This window comes from Mustela lutreola, chromosome 1 (assembly GCF_030435805.1).
Source record: "Mustela lutreola isolate mMusLut2 chromosome 1, mMusLut2.pri, whole genome shotgun sequence".
NCBI lineage: Eukaryota > Metazoa > Chordata > Mammalia > Carnivora > Mustelidae > Mustela > Mustela lutreola.
Window position 1 is genome coordinate 242,006,698 of NC_081290.1, and position 12,236 is coordinate 242,018,933.

At 40.7% G+C, this 12,236-nt stretch overlaps 1 non-coding gene across 1 annotated transcript; it reads left to right on the plus strand.

The window, feature by feature from the left end:
• The first annotated feature begins 245 nt into the window (after nt 1-245).
• On the plus strand, nt 246-354 carry LOC131822949 (U6 spliceosomal RNA). Its single transcript, XR_009350410.1, has one exon. It is a non-coding gene; the product is annotated as a U6 spliceosomal RNA (small nuclear RNA).
• Nucleotides 355-12,236: the final 11,882 nt, after the last annotated feature.

Here is a 12,236-nt window from a genome sequence, read left to right on the forward strand (position 1 = left end):
CACCACTGGTCCAATAACGTATCTCGGATCCTCTGACCTGTCCTGTCTGTACATCCCTCTCCTTCTCTAGGTTTCAATCATTACTTTTCCACCAAAAATTCCCTGGCTGTGTTGCCTACATTGTCTCTGTTTCTTGAGGCCTGTTTATCAAAATCATATTCACATGCACACATACACACGTGCGCGCGCACACACACACATACACACACACTTAGTATTTGTCGCTTACAAGAATAGGCACCAGGGATTGCTTCAGCAACACATATACCAAAATTCGAATGGGACAGAGAAGATTAGCATGGGCCTTGCACAAAGATGACATGCAAATTCATGAAGCAGTCATTCCCTACTTTAAATGAAAAGCAAGAAGAAGAGGCCCCTTACACCTGTCATCTGCTGTGTCAGTAGTCTTTTGCATTCAAACACTCACAATGACCCTGAGAGGAACTATTATTATCCTATTTTACAGATGAGGAAATGGAGGTAGAAGCCTAACCTAAACCACACAGCTTGTAAATGGCAGAGCTGGGATTTAAATCCAGGTCTACCTGCTTGCAAAGCATGTTTATTTAACCATAAATTGCCTGAATTGCCTTCTTTAGCAGCAAAGTGGCTATTCAATCAGTGCTCACTGAGAGATACATGAATCTAACTGAGAAATTCAGGCAGCCTGCTCATGTCTTCCCTTTCACATCTTCTTTTTGTCCCAATGTCAGGCATCTCCTCTGTTCTCTGGAGTGGAGGGGCTGAAGGATGCTTTCCACTGGGCCTGGAAGAATATAAACACATCCAGAAGGGGGCTGCTGCCGAGCAAACCATGCCCCCCTCAGAGTGTGGACAGGGTGAGTTGTCTGTCGATAACGTGAAGAGTGTGGTGGGATTCTCTCCGCTGGACTCCCTCTGCAAAGGCTGCTGGTAACTGATGAGGCTACAGGGACATCCCGATCCTTCTGCTCTTAGAACCAGGTGTGGTTATTTACAGAAATGTCACTTTCCCAGCCCTCCCTCCCCATCTCTGCCAGAGACTTGGAGATCTGCAAATATCAGTTTACTGCTGCCCCAGGGCACATGGCAGTAAGACACCTATATGCCCCATCGTCTACCAACCAGGATCAGGCTCCTGTTCTGGCTGCAAGTTGCTTCCTTTTTGGAAATTTGGAGAGAAAATTCACAGATTTGCTCCTTTTCCTAGCAGAGGGAGGTCAAGTGAACTGCATCACAAAACACCCAGTCCATAAAATCCAGAGTTCCCACGCTGCCCAGCTCCTAGTGGGAGAAATAAGTAGACCCCCAGAACAGAAGTCCGAAGTGTGGATACCAACACCAGCAGGGCCGTCTGTTAGCAATTGATGCCTGATTCCGATTCCACATCTGTAGAATGGAGGCTAGTCCCCTGTCACATGCCAGACACAAAAGCCTTTGGAAAGGAATAAATTAAGTAACAGAGTTAAATGACCTACAATGTATGAGAGCTCATCATCATTATAGTCCTTAGAATGAAACTAGAGGAGTGTCCATGACAAGTTTCATAAAATACCTTGTCACCGCCTGCACCCCCATGGCCTTGCTGGTCATTAGGATGAGCAAAGTGGAAGTGGGGCATATAAATTTGATTTCCCAGGGCTTCTGAAGTGTAAGTGAAGATCATTTTGTTATAACAAGGTTCACACCAAAAATAAATAAATAAATAAAAAGAAAAAATCAATTTCAGAACTAAGTAAAAACACTTTGGAGAAAAAGAGGGCAGAGCTACATCTCAAGGTTACCCAAGCTGGCTTAAAGGTTTTGTTTTGCTTTGGTTTGGTTTTGGGTTTTTTGTTTTGTTTTGTTTTGTTTTTCCCACCTATCTCCCTTCCTCTGGCTCAAAGTTCTGCTCAGAATTACTGCATCTCAACAATAACGGATGGAAAATTGTCATACTCCTTCCTTGCTGAGGGTGACACTGAAAGACCACACTAAAGGCTCCCCACTCCCAACATGTCCAGGGTAACTAGCACAGAGAGGCCAGAGGGAATGACAGACTGATGAGCAACAGGACACCTCGATCTAATGGGCCAGCTTCTTTTGGAGACAAATCGCTGGCTCCTTTGCCAACAGTGCCCTTGGGCAGTAGCTCTGCATGGCTAACCTCTCCCAGCCCTACAAAGTGGGAAACTTGACCCATAAACAACAAAGCTTGGATTTGAACCCAGGTCCATCTGCTTTCTAGGAACCACAACCACCTCCCAGTCTATAATGAGTTCCCTTTGCAGGGGAGTCCAGTTAGAGCCAAAGAGAACTATATCTTATTCTCTTTTATCAAACGTTGGCTTTAATCATCTGGCCCTTTTGTGTTTCCATAGTGTGGGTTTGTACTTGGAAAGGAAAGCCTAGAGCTGCTCCCATCTAAAAAAGACATCAGGCTGGACTGACCACGGTAGTCTTCTTCTTGGTCAGGAGGGGAGCATTTTTCTTTTTCTCAGAAATTCCAGCCTAAGAAACAATCGATTGAAAACATGTACAAAAAACCAGCTTAGATTTATTTCTCTCCTTAGGAGGAGATGTTTTAGAAAAAGTTCTGCCTGTCTGATTTGGTGTTAGGAAGAAGAATAAACAATAATTTTTATAAGCCATGATAATAGTTAACATTCATGAGTACTTTTTTAATTTAAGTGTCAAAATTTATGCTGACTGATTTTTTTTTTAGATAATATAATTTTTATTTTTTATTTTTTATAAACATATATTTTTATCCCCAGGGGTACAGGTCTGTGAATCACCAGGTTTACACACTTCACAGCACTCACCAAAACACATACCCTCCCCTATGCTGACTGATTTAAATGGATTGTCTCAAATGATTAAACAGTCAGCACAAGATTCTTTATACGTATTTGCAAATGAGGGTTGGAAGCACAAAGTAATTTACCCACATCATACTGTAGAGAGAAAGCTTCGATTCAGTGCCCAGATCTTCTGGAGCAAAGCCCACACTGGTTACATAGGCTCCAGGCTCTGTTCTACAGAACCTATTCAATATCCTTTTTGGTTTTTTTGTTGTTGGGTTTTTTTTTTTTTAAGTTTTATTTTTTTTCAGTGTTCCAAGATCCATTGTTTATGTACCACACCCCTCCACGAAAATCCTTTCCTTGTGTAAACTAATTATGGTATATCCATACAATGGTATATTATTCAGCCATTGAAAGGAATGGAATACTGATAATGGGCTACAACACGGATGAACCTTGAAGGCATTACACTAAGTGAAGTAAGCCAGACACAAAAAGACAAATACTGTGTAATTCCACTTATACAAAATATCTAGAACAGGCAAATTCGTAAAGACAGAGAGTAGGATTCGGGTTACCTCTGGAAACCTGAAGGGAGAATGGGGGAAGGGGAGAATGGAAAGTCATTATTAGTGGGTAGTGATGGTTGCACAAGATTGTGAATGTAGTTTATGCCACTGAATTGTACATTTTAAAATAGTTAAAATTCCAATTTAAAAAAATTTTTACTGTATCTTCCTTATCTATTTGCCTATCAATGGACACTTAGGTTGCCTCCATGTCTTGGCTATTATAAATAAGGCTGCAATAAGTACAGAGGTGCAGATGGCTTTTCAAATTAGTGTTTTCACTTTCTAGGGGTAAATATCCAATAGCAGAACTATCAGGTCATATGGTTTTTCTATTTAAAATTTTTGAGGAGCCTCCATACTCCAAACTGGCCACACCAGTTTGCATTCCCACCAACAGTGTATGAGGGTTCCTTGTTCTCCACATTCTCACCAACACCTGTTATTTCTTGTGTTTTTTTTTTTTTTTAAATTTCAGCCATTCTCACTTGTGTAAAGTGATATCTCATGGTGGTTTTGATTTGCATTTCCCTGATGATGAGGGATGTTGAGCATTTTTTATGTGTCTGGTTTTGGAAAATGGAAAAATGTCTGGTTGAATCCTTTGCACATTTTTTAATTGGATCATTCAGAGGTTTTGGTGATGAATTGTGTAAGTTCTTTGTAGTCTTTGGATATTAATCCCTATTGAATATGTCACTTGCAAATATCTTCTCCCACTTAGTAGTCTGTCTTTTGTTTTGTTGATGGTTTTCTTCAATGTGTAAACCTTTTTATTTTTTTTTTAATTTTTTATTTCTTTTCAGTGTAACAGTATTCATTGTTTTTGCACCGCACCCAGTGCTCCATGCAATCTATGCCCTTTCTAATATCCACCACCTGGTTCCCCCAACCTCCCACCCCCTGCCCCTTCAAAACCCTCAGATTGTTTTTCAGATCTATAGTCTCTCATGGTTCACCTCCCCTTCCAATTTCCCTCAACTCCCTTCTCCTCTCCATCTCCCCTTATTCTCCATGCTATTTGTTATGCTCCACAAATAAGTGAAACCATATGATAATTGACTCTCTCTGCTTGACTTATTTCACTCAGCATAATCTCTTCCAGTCCCATCCATGTTGATACAAAAGTTGGGTATTCATCCTTTCTGATGGAAGCATAATACTCCATAGTGTATATGGACCATATCTTCCTTATCCATTCGTCCGTTGAAGGGCATCTTGGTTCTTTCCACAGTTTGGCGACCATGGCCATTGCTGCTATAAACATTGGGGTACAGATGGCCCTTCTTTTCACTACATCTGTATCTTTGGGTTAAATGCCCAGTGGTGCAATTGCAGGGTCATAGGGAAGCTCTATTTTTAATTTCTTGAGGAATCTCCACACTGTTTTCCAAAGTGGCTGCACCAACTTGAATTCCAACCAACAGTGTAAGAGGGTTTCCCTTTCTCTACGTCCTCTCCAAAACACATTGTTTCCTGTCTTGTTAATTTTGGCCATTCTAACTGATGTAAGGTGGTATCTCAATGTGGTTATGATTTGAATCTCCCTGATGGCTAGTGATGTTGAACATTTTTTCATGTGTCTGAAGCCATTTGTATGTCTTCATTGGAGAAGTGTCTGTTCATATCTTCTGCCCATTTTTTGATAGTCTGTTTTGTGTGTGTTGAGTTTGAGGAGTTCTTTATAGATCCTGGATATCAACCTTTTGTTTGTACTGTCATTTGCAAATATCTTCTCCCATTCCGTGGGTTGTCTCTTTGTTTTGTTGACTGTTTCCTTTGCTGTGCAGAAGCTGTTGATCTTGATGAAGTCCCAAAAATTCACTTTTGCTTTTGTTTCCTTTGCCTTTGGAGACATATCTTAAAAGAAGTTCCTGTGGCTGATATCGAAGAGGTTACTGCCTATGTTCTCCTCTAGGAATCTGATGGATTCCTGTCTCATGTTGAGGTCTTTTACCCATTTTGAGTTTATCTTTGTGTACAGTGTAAGAGAATGGTCCAGTTTCATTCTTCTACATATAGCTGTCCAGTTTTCCCAGCACCATTTATTGAAGAGACTGTCTTTTCCACTGTATATTTTTTCCTGTTTTGTCGAAGATTATTTGACCATAGAATTGAGGGTCCATATCTGGGCTCTCTACTCTGTTTCACTGGTCTATGTGTCTGTTTTTATGCCAGTACCATGCTGTCTTGGTGATCACAGCTTTGTAGTAAAGCTTGAAATCAGGTAACATGATGCCCCCAGTTTTATATTCGTTTTTCAACATTTCCTTAGCGATTCAGGGTCTCTTCTCATTCCATACAAATTTTAGGATTATTTGCTCTAGCTCTTTGAAAAATACAAGTGGAGTTTTGATCAGAATGGCATTAAAAATACAGATTGCTCTAGGCAGTATAGACATTTTCACAATGTTTATTCTTCCGAACCAAGAGCATGGAATGGTCTTCCATCTTTTTGTGTCTTCTTCAATTTCTTTCATGAATGTTTTGTAGTTCCTCGAGTATAGTTCCTTTACTTCTTTGGTTAGGTTTATTCCCAGGTATCTTGGTGCTATAGTAAATGGAATCGATTGTCTAATTTCCCTTTCTGTATTTTCATTGTTAGTGTATAAGAAAGCCACTGATTTCTGTACATTGACTTTGTATCCTGCCACATTGCTGAATTGCTGTATGAGTTCTAGTAGTTTGGGGGTGGAGTTTTTTGGGTTTTCCACATAAAGAATCGTGTCATCTGCGAAGAGAGAGAGTTTGACTTCTTCATTGCCAATTTGGATACCTTTTATTTCTCTTTGTTGTCTGATTGCTGTTGCTAGGACTTCTAATACTATGTTGAACAAGAGTGGTGAGAGGGGGCATCCTTGTTGTGTTCCTGATATCAACGGGAAGGCTACAAGCTTTTTCCCATTGAGGATTTTATTTTTATGTAGCCCTAATTATTTTTGTTTTTGCTTCCCTTGTCTTAGGAGATGTATGTAGAAAGATGTTGCTATGGCTGATGTGAAAGAAATTACTGTGTTCTCTTCTAGGATTTTTATGATTCAGGTCTCATATTTAGGACTTTCATACTTTTTGAATTTGTTTTTGTATATGGTGTGAGGAAGTGGTCCACTTTCATTCTTTTGCATGTAGCTGTCCAGTTTTTCAAGCATATTTATTGAAGAGACTGTCTTTCCCATTGTATATTCTTGCTTCCTCTGTCATAGATTTACTGACCCTATAAGCATGGGTTTATTTCTGGACTCTATCTATGTGTCTATTTTTATGCCAGTATCATACTGTTTTAATTCTTATGGCTTTGTAGTGGATCTTGAGATCTGGAATTGTGATACCTCTAGCTTTGTCTTTCATTCTCAGGACCTTTTGTGGTTCCACCAAATTTTAGGACTATTCTAGTTTTGTGGAAAATGTTTTTGGTATTTCTACAGGGATTTCATTAAATCTGAAAACTGCTTTGGGAATGTGGACATTTTAACAATATTTGTTCTTTGAACTCATGAGCATGAAATATCTTTCCATTTGTTTATGTCATCTTTAATTTCTTACAGTTTTCAGAGCATAGGATTTCACCTCCGTGGTTAGGCTTATTCCTAGGCATTTTATTCTTTTTGGTGCAATTGTAAGTGGATTTAATTTCTCTTTCTGCTACTGTATTATTAGTGTATAGATATGCCTAGTGGTGGGCATTAAGGAGGGAATGGATTCCATGTGCAATTTAAAAGAATGTGTATTCTGTTGTTTGGGGAGGAAATATCTATTATGTCCATCTGGTTTAATATGTCATTTAAAGACAGTATTTCCTTACTGATCTTCTACCTGGATGATCCATCCATTGATGTGAGTTGGGTGTAAAGCCCCCTATTATTATTGTATCTTGCTGATTTCTCTATGTCTGTTAATGTTGCTTCGTGTATTTAGGTGCTCCAGTGTTGGGTGAGTAGACATTCAATTTACTATATCTTCTTACTGGATTGATCCCTTCATCACTATATAATGCCCTTCTTTGTCTCTTGTTAGTCTTTGTTTTAAAATCTATTTTGTCTAATATAAGTATTGCTCCCCTGGCTTCTTCTTTTTTTTAATTTGCATGATGAGTGTTTTTTCATCCCTTCACTTTCAGTCTGTATATGACTTTGGGTCTGAAGAGGGCCTTTTATAGGCAGCAAAGAGATAAGTCTTTTTTTATATATATATCCATTCTGCCACTCTATATCTTTTGGTCAGAGCATTTAGACCATTTACATAAAATTCCATTATGTCTCTAAAAGATTTCTTTGTTGGCTAATGTGGGGGATGATCTATAGAGGAGTGATGCTAGATGCTGGGGTATATGTATATATTTTTATGTTATAAAACATTTAAAAAATCTATTTTCTGTTTATGTTAACCAAAATTGATTTCTGATACTTGCAACTAAGAATGTCTGATCACTATCTGAGATGGAAGTTATGCTCTAGGTCACAACAGTAATGAGGAGCCCAAATTATGTTGAAAACCATAAAAAAACAAATTAATAAAAGCTAGAGAGTAAACAACAGTTTTCCAATGTCCAAACTAGATCTGGGGATTCTTTACCATGGTTATCAAATGGTAACCATGCAAAATGGGAAGATGAGTTTTAGAAGCAACCAGGAGGGAAATGATTTTAACAGTATCCCTTTCAATTTTAAATAGGAAAATATATCAAAGACAGAAACTCTAGCTGTAGGTCTTCTATTATGCACTACAGCAAATTCAATAACAATTCCTCTGCTGAACCAGGAAGCCCTAGGGTCATAGAGTCACAAAGGACAAGGTCGTACCTAGGCCAGCCTTCCTGGATGAGGATGCTTTTCATGGAACCCATACTTCCTCAGGGTAGAAGCCCACCCCCCAGGATGGTGAGTAGAGAATCTCAAGTCAAACAGAGGTCCTTATCATTGTAGCCGGGGTGCTAAATTCTCAGTGCTGGGCTAAAGGAGTAAAACCAGTTAAGTCGCTACTCCAGCTGTGTTCTCCAATCCTAAACTCTCCCTCTGGACTGCTTCAGTATCTCTAACTCCTCTCCATCCCCAAGCCATTGGTCAAGTTTAAGTGTCATCTGTCACATCAACCAGAACAATAGCTTCCTGAGTCTCATGCATTCATCAAATATCTACTGACTACCAACTATGTGCCAGGCACTGTTATAGACCCTGGAGAAAAGTAGTGAACAAAAGAGACAGAACCTTCAGGGAGCTGTGAACCCCAGCATCTAATATCACTCCTCTACACTTCATCCCCCACATTAGCCAACAAAGAAATATTTCAGGAACACAAATCCTATCATGGCCCTCCCAAGCTGAAAATCCTCCCCTCACTCCTCACTCCCAAGGATGAAGTTCAAGTTCTGTGCCCCACAAAACCCTTTTAGACTTAGCCCCACCAAACCATACAGCCTCACCTTCACCTTCTCCCTGACCCAGCCTCCTATTTATGGTGAAAAGAACTCGGAAAAAACAGCAACAAGTACCACTTTGTGCACCTGGAACTTGTGGGCAGAGGGATCAGCAGGGGTCGCCAGGGCACTGTCTTCTTGGTACCCTGAAAAGAAGGATTGTTAGGCTGCAGCACAGCTGTGTGTGCAGTAGGTCATCAGAGGGCTCTATCCCTTGTTGTTCTCCATTTTGGGGGACCAAATGTGGAAAAGGCTTTGCCCCAACAATTAGGAAAAATAAACATTTAAGACTCAGGCACCAAGGGATAGAGGCTGAAGTGGCAGGTAGGTAAAGAGGACTGCTGGGAGGTGACAGCTGCTACTACTGGATCCCCTGGAAGCCCCCATTCCACAGGAAACAGAGTTAAGGTACAGCTAATTCTGAGAAGAGAAGAGAGCTTACCCAGGTCTCATGGGAATTATAGCCTCTTTTGGGATTAGAGATTCATTTGTCCTAGCTCCCCTGTTGTCAAGTAACCCAGAGACAGCCCCTGGTGTCATCCATCTGTCACTTCCACCCATCTCCAGCCACACCCCCTCACAGCATATCCCCATCCAAGGCCCCAGATACACCAAGCATTCCCCTAGCATTCTAAGTACTCTGATACCACCGTGCCTTTACACATATGCTTCCTGGTGCCTATGGCATTCTCTTCCCTATATGGAGAATTCTTTCCATAGATGTCAAAGAGAACATATGTCAAAAGGAAGTGGTTCTATGTCATCATTCAAAGCCTGACTTCTCTTTGCTGAGACCTCTGATCACCCCTATACATGTATACTATTTCATGCATTGGGCAGAATTAAATTTACACTCACTGGGAGACCTGTTAATCTCTTCTTATTACAATCTACTTTTGTACACATTGTCTCTCCAATAAATTGTGAGCTTCTCAGATGTAGTGTCATGTCTGCCATCTCTATGTTCTGCCTGCCACAGAAATTGTTTGTGGAAGATATCAACTGGAGTAGAAACACCATTTTCCTGCCATAGAATCTTAGCACATGTTCCCTCAACTCTTCCCGTCAATTCAAATAACTGGAGTCTTCGTATTCTATAGGTCTCAGCTTAAATATCACGTCCTTGTAAACCAGTATAAAATAGCACCCTGTTCTTTGTCTCCATAGAATTTTGCATAATTTATAATTTCATGTTCATGGGCTATCTCTCCTGCTTGACTATAATCTCCATGATACATAGAAGTGCCTATTTTATTCACCACTGTATGATACAGTGGTGAGGAGGTGGGGTGGGGGAGTAGCTTAATCTGCAAACTTTTTTTTTTTTTTTTTTTAAGAAGGAAGCGTATCTTGAGGAAGTGGTGATGCAACATGGAAGCTTAAGTGGGTAGGAGAAGAATCAATGAAACAAGATGGGATTGGGAGGGAGACAAACCATAAGTGACTCTTAATCTCACAAAACAAACTGAGGGTTGCTAGGGGGAGGGGGGTTGGGAGAAGGGGGGTGGGATTATGGACATTGGGGAGGGTATGTGCTTTGATGATGAGTGCTGTGAAGTGTGTAAACCTGGCGATTCACAGACCTGTACCCCTGGGGATAAAAATATATGTTCATAAAAAATAAAAAAATTTTTTAAAAAAGGAGGAAGCATATCTGACCCAGAAAAAAAGACAGGTTAATGAGACATTCTGCACACCCAGCCCTGCCCCACTCCCACCCAAGAGCAGTGGTTCTCTACCTTGTTGCACAGTGGAATTACCTGGGCAGTTTTAAATATTACAGACGCCTGGGCCCCCTTATGTATCCCAACTGAATTATCAGGGGTATTGCCCAGACATGGTGAGGTTCAGATGCTGCCCCACTGATTCTAATGTACAGCCAGGGCTAGGAATCACTGCCCTACAGTGGGGCTTGGTCTTCCAGGTTTTTAATGGCTTTATGGGCTGCCAGATCTGTCACCCGAGGTCATTTTTGGCACCTAACAGAGATAAGCCCACACACCTCTGTCCACCTAAGTACCAGCACCTGCGCTCCTTAGAGCAAGTAACATGTAAGATGTGGTAGGTTCTGGTGCTCCACCAAGAGGGACCCAATAAACAGATGGGATTGAGTAGGCAGAGCTGGATTGCTGCAAATAGGAGCTAAGGCAGTTGTTCCCTCAGGAAGCGGCTAAGGAGGCCAGATGGTCATTCAGCTAGGACTTTGTTTCTCCATCCTCAAATGGGTCAAATAAACTTTTCATGGGGCAGGTTTCCAGCCAGGTTCTCCCTGGTCCTGCAAGTGAGAAATGGGACACAAGAGGCATCCGGGTGGCTCAGTTGGTTAACTGTCTGCCCTCAGCTCAGGTCATGATCTCCAGGTCCAGAGATCAAGTCCGGTGTCAGGCTTCCTGCTATGCAGGGAGTCTGCGTCTCTCTCTCTCCCTCTGCCCCTCCGCACTGCTCATTCTCTCTCTCTCTCTCTCTCTCAAATAAATAAATAAAAAGCAATGGGACACAAGACTTGTAGCTAATTCTGAATACAGACATCATTGCTTCAGCACGAGCATTTTTTAAAATATTTTATTTAAATTCAATTAATTAATATATAATATAATATTGGAACATAAACATTTTTGAGTAGAGAAAAGCTGTCATCAGATCTATGTTTAAAAAGATGCTCTGACAGTGGGGTTTTTATTAGTAGTATAATATCTTCCAGTCCACAAACTTTTAGTGCATTTCCTCTTGATACCAATCACTGATCTAGAGGTAGGAAATTTTAAAAATAAATAAATAACATACAACCTCTCCTCTTCATAAGCTAGTGGGGAAACTAGGCTGATAAATAGATCACTATAGACAAGGGGAAAATGGGAAGCCAAGGGTGTGCCCAAAGTATCATGGGTGACCAGGAGGCAATTCCTGAACTAAGTCAGAGGATGGATGGCACTTGGCTAAGTGGAGGTCAGGAAAACTTCTGAGGCAGAAGGTCAATGTGAACAAAGGCTACCTGAAGATTGGGGATAGCCTGACAGGAAACTATACTGACTGGAGGGAGCCACCAGGCATTGTGAGGCATAATGTATGGAGAAAGGAATCATAATAGCAAATGGCTTACATAGTGCTTACTATGTGACTGACATGATACTAAGTGTGTGTATATGTATGTGCGTGCATTTATTTTATGTACCTATGTATGTCTGTATTTGCCCATTCAGTTCTCATAGCAACCTAATGAAAAGATTATCACCCCCATTTTACAGATGGGAAAACCAGGTCACAGGCAATAAAAGTAACTGCCCCAAATCACATAGCAAGTGACAGAGCCAAGATTTATACCAAAGTAGACTGGCTCCACAGCGTATACTCTTAATGCCATGTTCCATGTGATTAGCTAGCTTTTGTGACAGGTCACTGAGCAAGCCATGCTTAAAGAGATTGATGCTATCATGTAACAAAGGAAGCCATTGGATTATTCTATATCAGAAAGTGGGACCATCACAT